The following is a 13,517-nucleotide window of genomic DNA, read 5'->3' as shown; positions in this document are numbered from 1 at the left end:
TGGTACTGCTTCTGCTGAACATTTTAAATCTCTCCAGGATAAGGGCAAAGCCTTGCAGGAGTTGAAACATATTTTTGTTTCTCCTATTCCAAGGTTCAGAGAAATTACCCTTCCAAATCTGCTTTTGTTCACAGAGAGTCATGCCCTCTGCCCAAGGGTTAAAAAGGATTCTAGAAGTGTACCTCCTGCTAAATATACAGGGACCCTTTTTTCCCCAGAGACCTCCTTTTCAGAACAAGCCAGGTTCTGTCTGACAGTTAGCTTCCTTTTCCCTCATCCAGCTTCCCTTGTCCCTTCATCTTTCCCTGTCCCTTCTAAATTGGTTAAGGATTGCAGCAGACCCTTGGGTTCTGTCCATTATCTGCAAGGGGTATTTCATGGGTTGGAAATCCCTTCTTCCCTTTCTGGGCATCCGTCAACCTCACTGTGAACAGATTCGTTTTGACTCAGAGCAACATTCAAGCTGTGCTCCCTGCCCGGGAAGGGAGGGGATGGTTTTTTATTCCAGAATGTTTCTGTTTTAAGAGAAGGAGGGCACCTAGAGACCAATTTTGGACCTTTCTCAGCTCCTTAGCAAACTAGCTTTTGAGGTCTGGGATCTAGCTGTCCAGTATCAAGTGACTGTTCAGGTGGTCTACATTCCCTCAGAGCACAGTCTAGTGGCAGGCTCTTTGAGCAGGTCCAGCACACAACCTCAGGAATGGATACTTCACAGAGATGTGCTCCTGGACATTGTCCATCGGTGGGTACTCCTCAAGTAGCTCTTTTTGCCTCCCCTCTAAACAGACAACTTCCTCTTTTCTGTTCTGGTGTCTGAAGTCCTCTGGGTTGGAAAGTGGGTGCCCCGTCTTTTCCTTGGAAGGGGGTGTTTCTGTATGTCTTCCCTCCCTTTCCTCTGCTTCCGATACTCTTGCCCAAGATCAGACAGTACTCTTCCCAAAATCTTGATGGTGTCTTCCTTTTGGTCCAGACAGCATTGTATCTGTGGAAGCTCCTCTGAGCCTGTCTTATTTGTGCATTCTGCTCCATGCTGGGTTGGCAGCAGTTTCTGCCCTTGACTCCTTTTCTGGCCTCTAGGTTTGAGGTCAAACAGTTTCTCAAAGGCATCCTTCATATCAGGCCTCCTAGAAGGCTTATTCTTCCTACCCAAGACCACTTTTTTATTCTTGAAAAATTGAATCAGGCTCTTTTTCAGCCTGCTGCTTCAGCTTCATTACAACATTGTACTTGGAAGACTTTTCTTCTTTGGCTGTTACCTCATCCAAGAGGGTTTCTGAACTTAGTGCTGTCATAGGTGTCCCTTCTTTCTTCTTGTTTTTTTTTTTTTCCACAGGGACAGGGTGTCTCTTTGTACTAATCCTTCTTTTATGCCCAAGTTGATTAGTGAGTTATCCCTTAATCAGTAGTCCACCAGTGAGAAGATCTTTACACCTTGGACTTGCATCAACAGCTCAGATCTTAATTGGATAAAAATAGAGCAATTCACAAATCTAAGCAGCTTTTTGTCTCTTTTCATTCCTGGTCTCTTCCTGGATTTCTAAAGCCATTATTGTATGTTATTCTTTTCATAGCAGATGTCTTTCCTCGTCAGTAAAGGCTTACTCCACCAGAGCTGTTGCTTTCTCTTGTGCTTTTTTTTCAAAGGGCTGAATACCAGTCCCATCCTTGAGACTGCTGCTTTGTCTTCTGTCCATACCTTTACTAAGCCTTTCCAGGGCCGTAGCTGGTTTTCCAGGACTATCCTGCATGGGTTTCTTGAAGGGTCTTCAATGCTGTCCTCCTCCCAGGCTTCCTCTAGAGGTTTTGTACTCACCCTAATGTAAGGAATATGCAACAGTGATATGAAGGGACATAGAACAGCTGTGTAAAATCTTACCATAACAATAGATGCCCTTCTCTTCACTGTAGCAGTATTTTCACCCTCTCCCCTCTGCCCTAACATGTTCTCCTTGCCCTTCTAGCTGGAGGTTCTTCTTTCTTTTCACTTTCTGGGACCACATGTTCCTCCTCATCCTTAGGGACATTCTGTTCCTCCTGGGGCTTTTGTGTGTGTGTGTGTGTGTGTGTGTGTGTGTGTGTGTGTGTGTGTGTGTGTGTGTGTGTGTGTGTGTGTGTGTGTGTGTGTGTGTGTGTGTGTGTGTGTGTGTGTGTGTGTGTGTGTGTGTGTGTGCACATGTCCATACATCATCTTTAGCCCTACACCTTGTGCGGGGAGCATATATGGCACCTGTAAATATTAAAGGCTTTGATATACTGGCCGGATGTTGGGCTATCCTTGGCAGAAGATCCGTAATATAAGGAATACTGCAGCAGTGAATAGAAGGACATCTATTGTTGTGGTAAGATTTTACACAGCTGTATTATTATTGGGCATGGGCTGTGATGGAGAGTAAGTTATGAGTCAAATTAGGGTAAGAAAGGAGAAGAAAGAGGTAGAAAGAGAGAGAAAAAAGAAATGTTGGGGAAAAAAGAAAAGGGGGAGTGTGCAACATATCTCTTACTATGTTTAAGGAGATCCTTGCAGTACAACAGGACTTCAGGGACATATTTCCTAGTAAGCCAGGTTGCACCCACCTGATGAAGCACTGCATAAGACACAGGGCGTCTATGGCCCATCAAATAAGACCCTTACAATGCACAAAAATTAGATAAACCAACCCAGAGAGAAGAACTCCAGGAGATGATGGAGATGGTGATAATAAGGGAATCCCGTAGGTTCTTAACTATTTTAACACGTCTTATGGTAAAATATAAACTAATAAATATATTGTTTTGTTTTAATACACAATAATAGCGTAGATTCCTGATACTTAATCTGAAATAAACAGGTCTAGGAAACCAGGATAGCAGAAGGATTAGGGTGGAAGCATGGGGAAGCTGTGCACTGAGGGGCACTACAAAATGGTCCCAAGTGGGCCCCAGAGTTGCTAAGGTCAGCCCTGATTCTTTGTACAGATATAAAAAACTAACAACTAAAGCAACAAATAATACTGTTGAAAAAATGAAAGCAGAAATGTTTGTATATATTACTTGGCAAAATGAGATGAGAGTCAGACTGCAGTGGCATAATGGATAAGGCATTGGTCTACGTAGGGATTCAAGTCCCATCTGGCATGATGCAGTCTAGATATAAAGTAGAGATTTTTTTTTTGGGGGGGGGGGTGTTGCACCCCCCCCCCCCAGCGTAATGTCCTCATTGATAAGATTGGATTATAAATTGATTTTCTTTGAAATTAATATAATAGTAGAATCCCTTTCAAAACCTAAAACGCTAAATAACCTTCTATTAACTAATAGCATAGGTCATTTTAAAGCTATCCCTAACCGCGAAAACATGGAGGCCTGTGCAGAAGTACACACGAGTGCCCCCTACAACCACTTAAACAACTGCATAGAAATGGCAGTACCAGACCAAACTAAACCCAGGTCTTGGCAAAAAAGTAGGTTACCCTGGTGGACACCTGGCATAAATAGATTACACAACAGAAGGAAGAAATTCTTATCTAGAAGTAAATGGGAGGGTGCACAGCAGAAAAAAAAATCCCTCATTAGTATCAACAGGCAAGTCAGAGAAGTAGTCATGTCTTCAAAAGATAAATAAGAAACAAATAGCCTCCCAAGCAAAAGATAAAAACAAAGCATTTTTAGTTATGTCCAAAATCTTAAGAAAACACTCAACAGTGTGCTGAGTTGGCTGTACATGCCACTACCAGTACTCATCCAGAAGAAATAGCAAACCTGTTGGCCGATAAATTCAGCTCAGATCTCAGCCCCTCATCACATCCGGTCACTCTCCATGAAATACCCCCTACCATTCCTTTGCCTGTTATCACAAAAGAACAGGTCATCATTGGGCTCTCAAAAGCTAGAAACATGGCATCAGTTGTCCCTGACAGAATCCCAGGGTGCCTATTAAATAGCTTGAAACATAACCTTGCAGACCCACTCAGATCTCTGTTTAATCACAGTCTCCAGACAGATTTTGTCCCAGTAGAGTGGAGGACAGCAACAGTCATCCTTTCTTCACAAAGGGGGGGGGGGCATCAACTGACCCAGGAAACTACTGGCCCATAAGTCTATCTAGCCTCATATGCAAGACTGTGTAAAGGATAATCATGGACCTGGTTAACAATGACATAGGAAATCCCCAGACTCTAGACCCAGCAGTCACGGCTGCACAGGTAAAAAACACACTCTCCAAAGCCAAGAACACAGGATCCATGGGACCTGACAACATCCCAGGCTACGTTCTACATGAATTACAGAATGAACTGGCACCCCACCTAAGCACCATGTTCAATCATAGCCTCATCTCAGGCTTTGTGCCCACTGAATGACACATAACAACGGTTATCCCACAACACAAAAGGGGAGCCACCATGGACCCCGGGAACTACCGCCCCATTAGCCTAACGAGCCTGGTCTGCAAGGCCATGAAATGTATCATCACGGAACTTATGAACAAAGACATGGGTAATCTCCAAACTCTGGACCCCTCCCAGTTCGGGTTTGTAAAAGGCAGATCATGTCTCCCAAACCTGATTGACTTCTTTGAAGCAGTCAACAAAGCCGTAGACGAGGGTAAGGTGGTTCATACTGCCTGCCTAGTTCTTGCCAAGGCTTTTTACACTATCCTTCACTCTGGAATTATAGATAAACTCACTAAACTAGGTATAAATCCCTATGTCACAAGATGTGTTGCCAACTGGCTCACTGACAGAACCCACGCTGTGAAAGTAGCAGACTCCAAATCCGACTTCAGACCAGTGGCAAGTGGAGTACCACAGGATTCAGTCCTGGGTCCTCTCCTGGGTGATATCTACGTTTCTGAAGTGCAGGCTAACACAGAAGGTCTTTGGCTAACGAAGTTCGCAGATGACTCCAAACTAGGAGCCATAATTGAAACTCCTAACGATGTGGACATCCTACAAAAGGGCCTCACTGAGACAGATGCCTGGTGTCAAAGCCATGGCTTCAAGTTTAATGCCAAAAAGTGCATTGTCATCCCCTTTGGTAAAAACTCTGTACCCATGAGCTACCACATAGGTGGTAGTCTACTTAACACCAAAAGTGTGATGAGATCTTGGGACACAGGTGGACAGTAATCTCTCCTTTAATCACATCGTCAGGAAATCCTTCTACGTGGCACACCTCATCACAAAAGCTTTCTCATCCAGGAAAAAAGAGGTAATTGTTTCCCTCTACTCGTCACTCATTAGACCCATTATAGAGTACAACGCCCTTTTTGGTATGTACCTCACAAGACATCTACAACAACTGGAAAGGCCACAGAAATACCTCATAAAGAGGATTACTGGCCTCAAACAGATGCCCTACACAGACCGTCTCAAAAAACTCCAGCTTTATTCTGTCTCATATCACCTACTCAGAGGTGATCTCTGCCTAACATACAGAGCTGTGTCAAACCCAGAGCTGTTAGACATGCTCCACTTAAAGAAATCCCAATCCCTCTGAGCTACACGCTCTAGGGACCTAAACCTTGTCACCACAATAAACAGAACATGCTGGAGGGATAGATTCCTGTCCCAGAGACTTCCCATACTCTGAAACAAACTACCTATCTATATCAAACAAAGCTCCTCATTAGCACTCTTCAGTAAAAATCTTGATGATTGGATGGGAAATAGGAAATTCACCCCGGGGATCACCTCTGTGGCTCTGCTCAACAGGGGCACAGGGAAATATTTTTCTTGGGTGGCGAAATCCAGGGTACCTTTTTGGCTAGGCTTGTATAGGCCCCAGGGCTGATAGCCTAGTACCTACCTATGAACCCAGTTTGGCTTCATCAAGGGCAGGTTCTGCCTGCTGAATCTGGTGGACTTCTTTGAGAAGGTCACCAAGGTCATGGATGAAGGTAAGACAGTGCATGCTGGGTATTATAGATAAACTTACACAATTGGGCATTAACCTCTGTGTCACAAGTTGGATAACCAAATGGCTCACAGATAGGGTACATATTGTTAGAGTGGGAAATCCACATCCAGCAAGAGGCCACTCGCCAGTGGATTACCACATGGCTCACTGCTGGGCCCCCTTCTGTTTGGGCTATACTTCTCAGATGTCAGGGCAAGTCTAGATGGCCTTTGGCTGATCAGGTTTGTTGATGACTACAAGCTGGGGGCAGTAATTGACTCCCCAAATAATGTTGCTATCCTACAGAAAGATCTGATGCAGCTTAATGATTGGTGTCTAAGCCATGGTCTCAAACTAAATCTGAAGAAGTGCATATTAATACCCTTTGGAAAATCAAATACCTCTACAAATTACATTGATAGCACCCCCCAAGAGTTGACCCAGTGAGGAGAGATTTGGGTACTCAGATAAGCAGTAATCTGAACTTTGACCACCATGTGACTGCGGTGGTGAAGAAATCCTTCTGTGTGACTCAGCTTGTATGTAACGGCATGGCATCCAGATGTAAGGATGTCATAGAATCACTGTACTCAGCCTTCATCAGACCAGTAATCGAGTACAGTGCACCCTTTGGCATGTACCTTGCCATGCACCTGCAGCAGTTGGAATGCCCTCAGAAGTTTCTCACCAAAAAAAAATGCAGGGTAAAACCAACATTTCATTTTCAGACTGATTAAAAGCCCTATCACTGTATTTAGTTTCCTACTGATTACTAAGGGGCGATCTCTGCCTGACATACAAAGCAGTCTCTTACCCAGCCCTGACAGAAGTGTTGCATATTTGCAAAACTGAAGTGCATGAGTGTTACCAGCTCCAAAGAACTAAAATGATCTTTGACATGAATAGATCATGCTGTCAAGACAGATATGTGCCCCAGAGATTGCCCCTCTTCTGGAATAGGCTTCCTGTTCATGTGAAGCAGAGCCCTTCCCTGACCATCTTCAAACACAAGCTGGACCAATGTATGGGAAATCATAGATTCACTCCTGGGGTGGTGCCCATGCCCCTTATGGATAGTGGCAGTCTGTACATATTGTCGAAACTTCACTTGCTGACCTTTGATATCCTTCCCCTAGGGAGAGAAAATTGGGTAAAACCTGGGTAAAACTGGGTAGGCATATAATATCTCTTGAGCCGTTAGCCTACTAATCTCCTATATACCTATGATAGAACAGTAGTAACAGTAGATTCTGTAAGCAGTAAATGTTAAAATGCAAATACATTATTTATTTATTTTTTTTGTGGTTCAGCAGCAAAGAGTTGAAGTAAATTGATAAATATGCTAAATAATGTCAATCAGTTATCCATGTGAAAAAGGGCAATTTAGATTGCTTGTAGAACTGAGATTTTTGTAATTTACAGAATTCTGGAAAATTGAACTTTGATGTTGGACTAAGCTATTTCTCTATTAATGAACACATGATAATAATTTACTGTCATCAAGGATGTCCTTTCATATCACTGTTGCAGTATTCTTCACTGAAGAGATTTCCTGCCAAGGATAGCCCAACATCCGACAAGTATACCAAAGCCTTTAGATCTTTTAGGCACCGTACATCACACATATGCTCCCCACTTAGGCTGTAGGGAATAAAGGTGATGTGAAGCACAAATACTCTTAAATTCTTTGCCAGCAGTACAAATGTCATTCCAAATGCCCTTTTGCTGTGCTGGTTACCAAGCCATTTTAGATGATGTCCGGCTGGGATTTCTTCTCTGTTTTTCTCCATTTTGTATTTTTCTTGTGTTCATGTCATCCAAGAAGAGAAAATAAAAGTGTAGGAGGCAGATTCCCTATAAAGATCATCACAACCAGTGTCTTTTTTACCTAGGTGTTGTATTTGTCAAGCTTTTGTCTCTAAGACCCTTTGTAGTCGCTTATCATCTCTGTCCATATACCTGAAGAACCAATGTCTTAAATTGTTGGCTCAGGGTGCTAAGGCAGAATCTTCCCATTCCCTAGGACAGCTGTCTTCTAAGAAGGTCAAAAAGTGTAGGCTTGATCCTGTTGCTGTCCAGTCTCTCCTGGATGTCTCCCTAGAAGCAAGTGAAAGCCCTGAAGACCATCCAGTGCATGCATCAGATTCCTCTAATGCAACCCTGTCTGAGGCTGGCATTGATCTGAGTTCTTGCATGTCCTCAAAGGCTTTTTAGACATCTGGGAGGAGAGTCCTGGTATCGTTATTGAATCTTGGCAAGGTATCTAACCAGTGAGGGTCATTGGGGCATATGCCTCACTTAAGAAAAAACAAAAGACAAAGCTTATTACCTCTATTGCTAAAGCTCCCCATCATAAATGACAGGATTTTACCCAAAGGTTGTTCAGTGCCATGATGGCCTTGAAGCCACCCCATGGTGATGTCCTTCAAGAATGCAACTGCAGTCCTTACATGTGGGTTGTCCTGCCTCAGGCAGCCCTTCGGTCGGTCGGATTCCAAAGTCTGGGTCTGGCGTCGGCTGATGTCGGCTCCCACCTGACGTCAGAGCGGCCAGGGTATAAAAGCATCAGTCTACGCCATCTTCTTCAGTCTTTCTTGTCCCTGCTCCTCCTTGGACCACCATTGCTGTTAAGAGGACAAGGGAACATATTTCTCAGATGAGGACTTGGATTCCAGAGAAGAATCCCTAGCTTACTCCTTTCATATTCCTCCTTTTGTAGATTCTGGCTCAGAGGAAAAAAGATTATTTGATCCAGGATGCTGTTGCCCACATGAAAGAGTACTTTAAATGGGATTACTCTCAGGTTTCTGACATCTGAAAAGAGTTGCTATGAGCTTTTAAAACTAGAGTCACCTAAGCAGTTTGCAGTTCTTCCTGTTTTGGCAGTTCTTTTGACAACCTTTTCTGCTGCCTGTGTAGCTCCAGACTCTCAGCCTCCGTCCTCTAAGAAACCTGATAGATTCTATAAGGTGACTGAGGACTGCAGGTTTTTGTTTTAGGTGTCCTGCTGATCTTCCTGTGGTTTCATTCTCTTGAGATAAACATTCTAAGCTTTTGCCCTCCTCTAAGCTCCTTCCTTCAGATAAGAACAGTAGAGCTATGGAATTGTTGGGTAAAAAACTGTACAATACTGCCACCTTGTCCTTTTTTGCTATTATTTATCAAACCCATATGAAATAACTTGACAGGCCTGTGCAGTCAAGACCAGATCATACCTGGTCATATGGGTTTGTCGAAGGGATCTTGGAGCTGTAGCTTCAATACTGGCTCTGGAGGGCTGGATTCGACTGATGGTTTCAGAGCCATCCTTTTCTCTTGGGGTCTTGGCTCTGACCTCTGGGTTGAGACAGGATCGTGGTGATGCTCTGAGCCATCCTAGGCAAGTGTCTTCAGGTCCTGCCAGCGTGGTCTTTGCTTCCACCATGACGTCTGCCTCTGAGTTAGTGGAAAGAGTGTGCTTCACCTCTGTGGAGAAGGCATTCTTGCCCCCCTCAGGTCCACCCCCTCCACAACTGTCTGCCTAGGTTCCTCAGTCTTTAAAATGTCCCATTGGGGCAGCTGGCCTGTTCAAGCCTGGAGACCATCCTCACCAGGAATCTGCTCACACTTCTGAGTCCTCCCCTGAGCATCCTACCAGTGAGCCTGCTCAGAAGCACACATGCAAAAGGGGGCAGTTAGATTCCCTATAGGAATCCTTGACAGAAGACACTAACATCGATGAAGGAAGCGTTTGAGGATGTCTCTTACGGTGAATTACTCACATTTTTGAGGCAGGAAGCTGGTTGGTCTTCCAACACTACCTCCCAGGAGGAGTCAGTGTTTCTCATGGCTTTCGGAGCTGGCTCAGCTACATTCTGGGTAGTCCCTCAGAAGTGGTGAAGGATTTCCTCTCCACCTAGACTTGCAATGATCCAGATGTCACAGAGCTTATCCCCAGGGGGCTAAATCTCTGTGCACCAAAGGATCAAGCCCAAAAGATCAGTAGATGCTATGGTGGTAGCAGCGGCCACCAAGAAAGAACTTGCTGAACTGAGTTCTTCTGTCCATCCCCTGACCAGAGAGTCCAGGGTGTTGGACATATTTGGGAAGCATGTTTGTGCATCAGCGACCTTCCCCTTCAGGTCACTGCACTACTTGGCACACAATATGGCACACAATATGAGATTTCAGTGCTGGTGAAAGGTTGCCTGACTGCTGCACTCTGGAGGCAGTTGGGGGGTGCGTATCCCTGCACCTGGAAGCCTGGCTAGCCATCATCAAAGATATTTGGGTGCAGAGGATCAAATCTAGAGGTTACAACATACACTTTTCCCTTAATCCTCCCAATTAGCCCACAAAAATTTCTGACATTCCACCCAGTCAGTGGAAAGCAGCAGCTACAGAAATAGAAACACTGCTGGCCAAAAGAGTCATCCATATGGTCTTCCCAGATCAGCAAGGATTCAGAACTTACTCCAGGTACTTTTTGATGCTAAAGAAAAATGGGGACCTGAGACCTGTCTTGAATCTTAGCAATTTAAATGAGTTCATCAAATGTTCGAAGTTCCGAATGATCACTGTTCAGTCCATTCTAACACTGTTGTGCAAGGGCAATTGGATGTGCCTAGTAGATCTCCAGGATGCATATGGTCACATCAAAATAGACAGGCTGTCAAGGAGATAACCTACACTTCGGGTTGTGAGCCAGTCAAAACAAGTTCAAGGCCCTGCTCTTTGGCTTCAATACAGCCGCAAGGGTGCTCACCACATGCATGGCAATGGTCACAGCTCACTTGAGACTGCTGGGATTCTTGGTATTTCCATATTTTGATGACTGGCTCCTCTCTGCTCCCACCAAGCCTCAGCTGATTCAAGCCTGGGACTTCTTGCTGCAACTATGTCTTCAACTGGGTATCACAGAGAACAATACCAAGTCTCAGTTGTCCCTAATCAAGTCCTGGAATTCATTGGTGCTCGTCTGGACACAGCGGCACAGATTGAAAGCTTACGGCAGTCGAGATTAAACATTCTACAGAGTCAAGCATGCCAGATCCTCTTTCTTTCCTCTCCACCAGCAGTGTTGGTATTGCAACTTCTGGGATCTATGGCAGCTTTCTTAACTCTAGTACCTTTAGCAAGGTATTACATGAGGGTATTGCAGTGGACGCTTGCAATGCAGTGGTCAGTAAGATAACATTCCCTATCTGTGCCAGTGTGGATTACAAAGATTTGCAGGGAACACACAGCCTTGTGGATCACTGCAAAAGAAGTTTCACGGGGCTGCCCTTTTAGCCTTGTAGCACCCAGAGCCACAGTGACTACAGATGTCTTCCAAATGGGGGGAGATTAATTGGCAAGGACAGGCAAAGGCAGTTGGTTTCATTTGAATGTCAGTCTTCACATCAGTGTCCTGAAATTGTGGGTAGTCTGTGTCTATTAGCATTGCAGGCATTTCAAAACAATTTATAAAAAATATGCCTGACCTGTATGTAACACTAAAGGGACCAAAAACATTTTCACTACTTGTATCATTCTATCCATATCCATAAACAAGAGTTTCTAGTTTTTCGGTTTTTGTATTATTTTTTGTTGAGTCTCTTCCCACATATCCTTAGCTGCCATAATAGAATCCTTTTCAACCCATACTACTAAATACTTAATTTTATCATGTCTCTGTAAATATGGGTATTACTGAATGAATTCATTTGTGGGTACATAGTTTACAGCTATAGCCATTGTTTTGTCTTTGTTAATTTTATATCCCGAAAAGACTTGAAGCTGTCTCAGAATGTTCCACAACATTGAGATGTTATTTTCTGTTTTTCTCATGTACAAAATAATAATTACAAATAAAACCAACTTTTCTTGATTACCATACCAGTTATATCCTTCTGAGTGCCTTATTTTCTTTGCTAATGGCTCCAAACATAATGTAAATAACAAGGGGAAAGAGGACACCCTTGCCTGGTTCCTCTGTTCAGACACAGTTTATCAGAGAGGAACTGTCCCACTTCAGTTTTTACCCAAGATTCCACAGGTATCCTACTAATTAAGCTTATTATTGTATAAGGGAATGCAAATGTTTACATTGCCCTACTCATAACATCCCAGCTTGCTCTTTCAAATTTTATCTCTGCATCAAGACCCATCAGCAGCAGTGGTATTTTCTTACGTTCTGCTTCCTTTTGGATTATCATTGTCATGTTAATGTTGTCAAATGTTTGCCTCCCTCCACAAAACCACATTGATCCATAGCTATCAGTTTTGGCAACACCTTTACCATCATTTTAGCTATTATAAACACTTTTTAATCATGATTTAAACTTGAAATACGCCCATATGAAGTTGGGTATGATGGGTCTTTACTGTACTTAGGTATTAAAGCCACCACAGCTTTCTTCCAAGATGTTGATGCTTCCCCTCCTTTTAAAATACTGTTAAACAAAACCTTCCAGATCATTATCACTTTTTTTCCTTCTAGCTTCCAGACTTCTACTGTAGTATCCTCTATTTCTGGAGACTTTCCTGCAGATTGATTATATGTTACTGTTTTATCTCCTCTCCTCCTATCTTAATTGTTAATTGTTGACCCTCATCTGCCCCTAACTTTGGCGTAACTATGTCTTCTATAAATGTTCTCATTTTTGCTGTGTCTTGATTTCCACTTTCCTCTGCTTTATAAAATTTTCATAAAATCTGAGAAATATCTCTAATACCTCTACTGGTCTGTGTTTACTTCCCTTGTTGTAGGTTCCCTAAGTTTAGTAACATGCCTTTCTACTTTCTATTGCCTAAGTCATTGCGTTAAAAGTTTTTGTGCTGTGGACTTGTAATCAAAAAACAGTTGCTTAGCAATAATCTTTCTAAGCTCATGCATATTATCCAGATACTCCTTTATTTTTTTCTTTAGCACACTGTATTTACACTTCTTGTTTTGTGACATCCCACTTATTCTGCAATACTTTAACCTTTGTCAGCTCCTTTAAATAATTCCTATTAACCTCTTAACATTATCTGTTTTTTTTATTTCTACCACATTCTTAAACTCCACTTTGATTTTTATCCCACTCACTAATTTCTGTCCTTCCTAATAACTCTCACATTTCCACTACCCATTCTTTAAATTCCTCTCTTCTTAACAGGTATGGGGGAAGTGCCATTGTCTCATTTGTACTTAATTACCCTGCATTTTTATCCTAATTGTTATTGGCGTATGATCTGACATAGTTATTGGATGTGTGTTGAAGCCTTGAATTAAATGCACGTATTTGTGTGTAATATAATTTTTGTTTAGTCTAGCACAGTTATTGTAGTTTGAGGAATAATATGTAAATTTTCTTCCAAGTTTCTGCTACTGAATTCATGTCTTCCATAGCAAATGTTTTCATATATTTCTTAAAAAGTCTACCCTCTTTTGTTATATTTTCCCTTCTAGGTCCCCAGATACATCCTGACTGTTGCAAACCAAGTTTCAGCCCCACATTTCACTGTACAGTTGATATTACTTTTTTTACTGATGTTATGTGCTGTCTTTAGTATTTCAAAGAGTAAGGGGTCCTTTAACACTCTGCATATCAGACATTGGTCTGTTTTAAGAAGGCAGTAAGGTATAGAAAAGAGAGAGAGAACAAGTTGCTATAGTCTTTGGCCACAAGTCCCTCATG

At 42.8% G+C, this 13,517-nt stretch overlaps 1 protein-coding gene across 2 annotated transcripts in view; it reads left to right on the top strand.

The window, feature by feature from the left end:
- EPG5 (ectopic P-granules autophagy protein 5 homolog) overlaps positions 1–13,517 on the top strand; it is a 2,535,958-nt gene that overhangs the window by 106,527 nt on the left and 2,415,914 nt on the right. The gene's annotated exons all lie outside the window — the stretch shown is intronic.

Source organism: Protopterus annectens, chromosome 1.part1 (assembly GCF_019279795.1).
Source record: "Protopterus annectens isolate FY-2018-M chromosome 1.part1, PAN1.0, whole genome shotgun sequence".
NCBI classification, from domain to species: domain Eukaryota; kingdom Metazoa; phylum Chordata; order Ceratodontiformes; family Protopteridae; genus Protopterus; species Protopterus annectens.
The sequence above is the reverse complement of the archived record's forward strand: the minus strand, read 5'-3'. Positions and strand labels throughout refer to the sequence as shown.